Source organism: Plecotus auritus (assembly GCF_963455305.1).
Source record: "Plecotus auritus genome assembly, chromosome: 2".
NCBI classification, from domain to species: domain Eukaryota; kingdom Metazoa; phylum Chordata; class Mammalia; order Chiroptera; family Vespertilionidae; genus Plecotus; species Plecotus auritus.
This window is the reverse complement of record NC_137771.1, coordinates 210,967,319-210,973,780: the sequence shown is the minus strand read 5'-3', so window position 1 is coordinate 210,973,780 and position 6,462 is coordinate 210,967,319.

The window sequence follows — 6,462 nt, the reverse complement described above, 5'->3', positions numbered from 1 at the left end:
AGAAAAAGCAGAGTCAAAACAGAAATCCCTCTGGAACAGTTTTTACATACTACTTTACAGTTTATGATGTGTTGTGCACACTCTTAAGAAAATATAAGTCGGGGGACAACCAAGATGGTGGCATAGATAAACACCTGAACTTGCTGCTGTGCACAACCATATCAAAACCACAACTAAAAGACAAAACAAATACCATCCAGAACCACAGGAAGGCTGGCTGAGTGGGAATTCTACAACTAGAAGGAAAGAGAAAAGCACATAGAGTCCGGTGAAAGTGTGGAGGTATGGAGGCACGCGCGAAAGGAGCTAGCAAATGGGTACGCTGTTGTCTTTTTCAATCAGGAGTGACATATAAGCTCCTGACTGCTCTGAACTCAAGTTCCGGGTGAGACTCTGGGGACCCAGATGCATACTGGGAGAAACTGGACTGTCTGGCATCAGGCCAGAATGCAAGGGCAGCTTTCTCTCAGTGGTGCTTGCAGGGATCATTGTTCCTGCACAGTGCGGTGGGACAAAGAGAACTAGGGGCCTCTTTGGGGCAGGGCTGACGGGTAGCCATTGCTGTTTGCTCTACCCTGGTGATTCCCTGAGACCCCGCCCCAACCAATTTACAATCCCACCCAAGCTGTGTGCAGAGGCTTTTGCATATGAATGGACTGGCCTTTTGCAATCTAAAACCTAACAAACTGCAGTTGGGTCAGAGAGCACCAGAGCTTCCAAAAAAAGGCCCAAGGCTCCACAGCAGCTTGCATTGCTTCATAGCTGGGCCTCATCTGGGCATCTCCAAACCCCAAATAAAGAGGAGGAATCTGCAGATCTCTCTGTAGCTCCTGCTGGGTGGCCTCAGGCAGTGGCTGACTTTGCACATCCTTGGAGACCCAAGAGCCAGTGTACCCAGTGGTCAGAGTGAGATCATCCAGATTACAACTCTTCACACCCATAAAAGACACACTCAGGGGGCAGACTCAGTGAGTGCCAAAGCCCCATTGAAGCAAGTCCTGCCCCATAAGGGAGTCTGCAGCACAGAAGTTCTCCCATTGTAGACACAACTGATCCTCACAGCCAATTGGCCTGGAGGTCAGTTCCTCCCAGTGATACCAACAGCAATCAAGGCTTAACTACAACAAGACCATGCACACAGCCCACAAAGGGGTGCACCATGAGTGTCCACCTCAGGTAATTAGGGAGGCTGAGCCACTGGGCCCTATAGGACACCTAGCACACAAAGCCACTCTATCAACACAGGGAAGCAGCCAAAATGCAGAGACAAAGAAACAGGTCACAAATGAAAGAAATGGAGGAAAGCAAATGACTGGATATAGAGTTCAAAACCACGGATATAAGGTTTTTCAAGAATCTTCTAGAAACCACCTATAAATTTAGTGAGCCCCTCAAGGATATGAAAAAGGACCAACTAGAAATTAAGCATACACTGACTGAAATGAATAATAATATACAGAGATCCAACAGCAGACTAGAGGATTGCAAGAATCAAGTCAAAGATTTGAAATACAAAGAAGCAAAAAACACCCAACCAGAAAAGCAAAAAGAAAAAAGAATCCAAAAATATGAAGATAGTGTAAGGAGCCTCTGGGACAACTTCAAGTGTACCAACATCCAAATTATGGGGGTGCCAGAAGAAGAGAGAGAGCAAGATATTGAAAATCTATTTGAAGAAATAATGACAGAAAACTTCCCCTACCTGGTGAAAGTAATAGACTTACAAGAACAAAAGGAATCCAAAGAGGACCACACCAAGACACATCATAATTAAAATGCCAAAGGCAAAAGACAAAGAGAGAATATTAAAAGCAGCAAGAGAAAAACAGTTAGTTACCTACAAGAGAGTACCCATACGACTGTCAGCTGATTTCTCAACAGAAACTCTGCAGACCAGAAGGAAATGGCAAGAAATATTCAAAGTGATGAACAGCAAGAAACTACAACCAAGATTACTCTACCTAGCAAAGCTATCATTTAGAATTGAAGATCAGATAAAGAACTTCACAGATAAGAAAAAGCTAAAGGAGTTCATCACCACCAAACCAGTATTATATGAAATGCTGAAGGGTATTCTTTAAGAAGAGGAAGAAGAAAAAAGGAAAGATAAAAATTATGAACAACAAAGTGACAACAAATACATATCTATCAACAAGTAAATTTAAAAATCAAGTGAATAAAAAATCTGACAAACAGAATAAACTGGTGAATATAATAGAATCAGGGGCATAGAAAGGGAGTGGACTGACAATTCTCAGGGAGAAGGGGGTGTGGGGGGTGCGGGAAGAGACTAGACAAAAATCGTACCCCTATGGATGAGGACAATGGAGGGGGGGTAGGGGCAGGGGGTGGGGTGGGAATTTGGTGGAGGGGAGCTATGGGGGAAAAAAGAGGAACAACTGTAATAATCTGAACAATAAAGATTTATTTTTAAAAAAAGAAAATATAAATCCACAATTTTTCTTTAAGTATACATTATTTTTCCTAATGTCAAATTTATTTCTATAAGTTCTAATAATCTTAATAACAAAATATTCAAACATAAGGATATATGTAATTTTTGCTACTTCATAATAAATAATGTCCAAAATACTATAAGTAATTAGAATAAAAATTTTACTGACTTAAATTTGGCATGTTTACAGATCAATTATACCATAAATATGAATTAGTAGTAATAAACTTTACTAAGTTTTACCTGTTTTAAAGGCAATTACAGTTGACCCTGAAATAATACAAGTTTGAACTCCAGGGGTTCTCTTATACCCAAATTTTTAAAAAATTATTTTTAAAGTATCCAATTATTACCAACATAAATATAACATCTAAAAGAATAAATATTATCAAAGTAATCTCTTTATCCATTCTGTTTGAAAAAAAAATTCTTTATTGGAAATGCTGCTGACATATCCACACAGATATTGATCAGTAAAAATACCAAATGAAATAAGATAAACTATGTACTTTTAAAATAAAGTAGTTTTTGCCTGGCTGGCATGGCTCAGTGGTTGAACATTGATCTATGAACCAGGAAATCACTGATTGATTCCTGGCCAGATTGTGGGCTAGATCCCCAGTGTCGGGCATACACATGTTAGATATATAATTTAAAAGACCTCTGAAGTTATCAGAATGGAAAACTACTCCCTCAGTAATGTAGACATTTTAAAACACATAGATCAAGGAAACTAATAATACTTAGAAGTATGAAGGAACACTTTTGCCCTTAGCCAAACAAATATGTAAGTTACCATTTCCTTTCATAACTTTCTTATTAAAAGGTGCCCCCCTTTCTACTCCTCCAGATTCAGAATACCCTCAAGATGTCAAGAGTTATTTTATAAATTTCTGTAGATTTAAGGTTATCTCATTGCCAGCAACAGAATCTAGCTGGTCCAACTTAAGCAAGTATAACATTTATTTTAATATTATTGGGAAGCTTATGAAATTGGCAGGAAATCTGGAGTTTCAGGCTCAGGAAAGGCTTTAAACAAAAACTTCTCTGGAGTCCAGGTTGAAGGCATACTCAATTATCCTGTCAAGGATAACTGCAAAAGGTAAAGAGCTCTAAACATGCTTCTGTCTTTAAGTCTCTCTTTTCAAAAGTCAAAGGCCTCAGAAGGTAGGTCTAGAATAGATTCTCTTGCTTAGTCATGTGCCCATTCCTTCCTTAGAAGAGAGAGCACTGTGATTTTCTGTCTCACCAAATTGACCCCAATTGGGAGAGTTAATTAACTCAATAGAAATCAGGACGATATTAACTCAAACAGGTGAAAGGACTAAGTTTTTTCCCAACTAGATTGAGGTCAAGTCTCTCATTCCTTAAGCATCATTGCTAACAGGTAAGTGATGGATGAAATACACTCACAGTAATTGACTGTAATAGTTGAAAGCCTAGTAAACATAGTCTCTTGTGAGCTATCTATAGGTTAAAAGAGAAACATGGCAACTCCAAAGAACACTGAGGAGCCAGACCTACTTTGCGTGTCCCCCATACATTTCTCATGGTGGACAACTATCAACCTTTATGCCACCAAACCAACAGTAATGTGACACCCATTACTAATTATTTTCCCTCCTGCAAATAAAGAAGGTCTGGTTACTACTTAACTTCTTTGCTCTCCTTAGGACCCACTCAAGATGTTCAAATGATCATGAGGAGTCCCTATCTCAGTATATTAGTTTCCTGTGGCCACTGAAGCAAATGATCACAAACTTGGTGGCTTCAAACAACAAAGGTTTGCTCTTTCACATTTCTGGATGTCAGAAGTACATCAGTTTCCCTGAACTGAAATCAAGGTGTTGGCCACGCTGTGCTCCCTCTGCAGGCTCTGGGGAGAATCCATTTCTGGCTTCTTGCAGCTTTAGGTGGTTGCTGGTATTCCTTTGCTGTTACCACATCACTTCAATCTCGGCATCTTCCTTACATAATATCCTCCTTTCCTGTCTTCTCCTCTTTCTTCTGTGTCTCTCTTATAAGGACACCTATGATTTCATTGAAAGCTCATTCAGATAATCCAGAATGATCTCCACATGGTAAGTTTCTTAATTTAATTACATAGGAAAAGACCTTCTCTAATTTATCAAATAATGTGTAGATTCCAGGGTTTAGAACCTGGTATCTGTAGATGGCCATCATTCAGCTTGCTAAACTGAGCATCACCCAAAGAGCTCTGACTTCATCTGGATGTAGCAGCTGAATAACTTTAGGCTGTTTCCCTTGGGATGAAAACGATGGATTTTGAAATGTCAAGATGTCTTCCGATAACTAGTGTTTGTCCAATAAAAAGTGGGTGGAAGTGACTGATGTATGCCATTCTGGGCTAAAGGTAGTAAGAAGCTACTGTGCCTCCACAACAGTCTCTTTTCCCTTCTGCTGGCTGGATTAAGACTATAAAAAGAAAATTATTGAGACAACCAAAGAAAGAAGCTGAGTCCCTCAGTGATTATATGGAAGAAAGGTATCTGCCAATTCACATAAGAAATATTGAATAAATATAATGATTGATGTGTCTACTTATAAAACAACTTGTCTATATAAGCTATTAATAATAATATCTAATTTTAAAAGTTAAAAAATATATAGAACTAAACTCTTGGGTAGCTAGAGCATGTGAGTTGCAAGGCTGCTGTATTTGAGCAGGTTGCCAATTATTAAATTTGAGTGTACACTGTGAATTTAGATTCTACGTTGGGTTACAGAGAAGACCTGGCTGAGGATGTCAAACAAAATAAGCAAAATGTATACATATTTATTGTTATGAAATAACTTATTTCATTCAGAAAGCTAATTAATCAATCAATTAAGCAAACAAGCCATGAAAGCTGATAGATCAAGAATATTTGCCCAGACCTTCTATTGCCTATGGCTATTATGTATTCCTTAGCTGATCCCTTGTTTGCAAGTATTCTCTCCTTACGCAGCACTAGATGGTCATAATAACCTCATGTAACTGTCTGCAATAAAATCAGTATACTAGAGAGAGGCAGGGAGTGCAGTGTTGTTCTTGTCTGTTGGGTGGCAAGTTAGGCACCTTATGCTACCCAGGGACCTGGAAATATTTGACAAATTTTACTTTCTATTGGTTCAAATTAATATCAAACTTATCAGTGCCTTTAGACTCAGTAAATATATATATTGTATCTTTTTTCAATAACCTTACTGTCTACTTGAAAAGGCAGGCACACCAATTAAATTAAATTTGGTAAAAGAGCTATGATTAGGGTGAGACCGTGAGTCCCAATTTGTCCAGTTTATGTGCATTATTGTTAATATTGTCTCTCTCACTCTTAAGAGTGTTCTTGTTTGAATGATAAATTATAATGCTAAGTTTTGTTTATGGGATTTAGGGAAGATTACAACATAGATGAATAAAAGTAACCATTTCAATAATTAAGTTTATGATAGGCTTTGAAATTAGTACTTATGCTTTCAAGAAGTCTAATATATACTTCTATTGGAGCCCTGATTTAACTGGTCTATCACTAAAAATTACTTCCCCTAAGTATTGATTCCTGGTCGATGAGCTTGAGAATTGTGGATTTATTGAGTTATGACTATTCATTTATTTTCTAGGTCCTGACATATTACACAGAAAATCTGTAGTCCTTGCATCTCTAAAGACCTCCAGGTGACCAGCTTTTTGGACAGGTTTCTGTCAGGCTTTTAGGTTGCAGTAGGTATGAGTCCAATATTTGTACTTGATATTTCCTGCTGCACTAGGCTAAATTCCTGATGTAAATTAATTTTAAAGATTTTCCACTTAACTATGTGAACAAAAGCTATGTGATTCTTTTAAAAAAATACAGAATGTTTTCTGAGATACTTGTAGTGAGCCTTGTGCTACTTCAGTCTATTGAAAAGTTTCAGCTGCATAGATTATGGAAGTTGGACAAGACCCCATATCCCCTATTTATTGACCCAAAGCTTGACCACACAACAAGCAGTGTTTATTAACATTG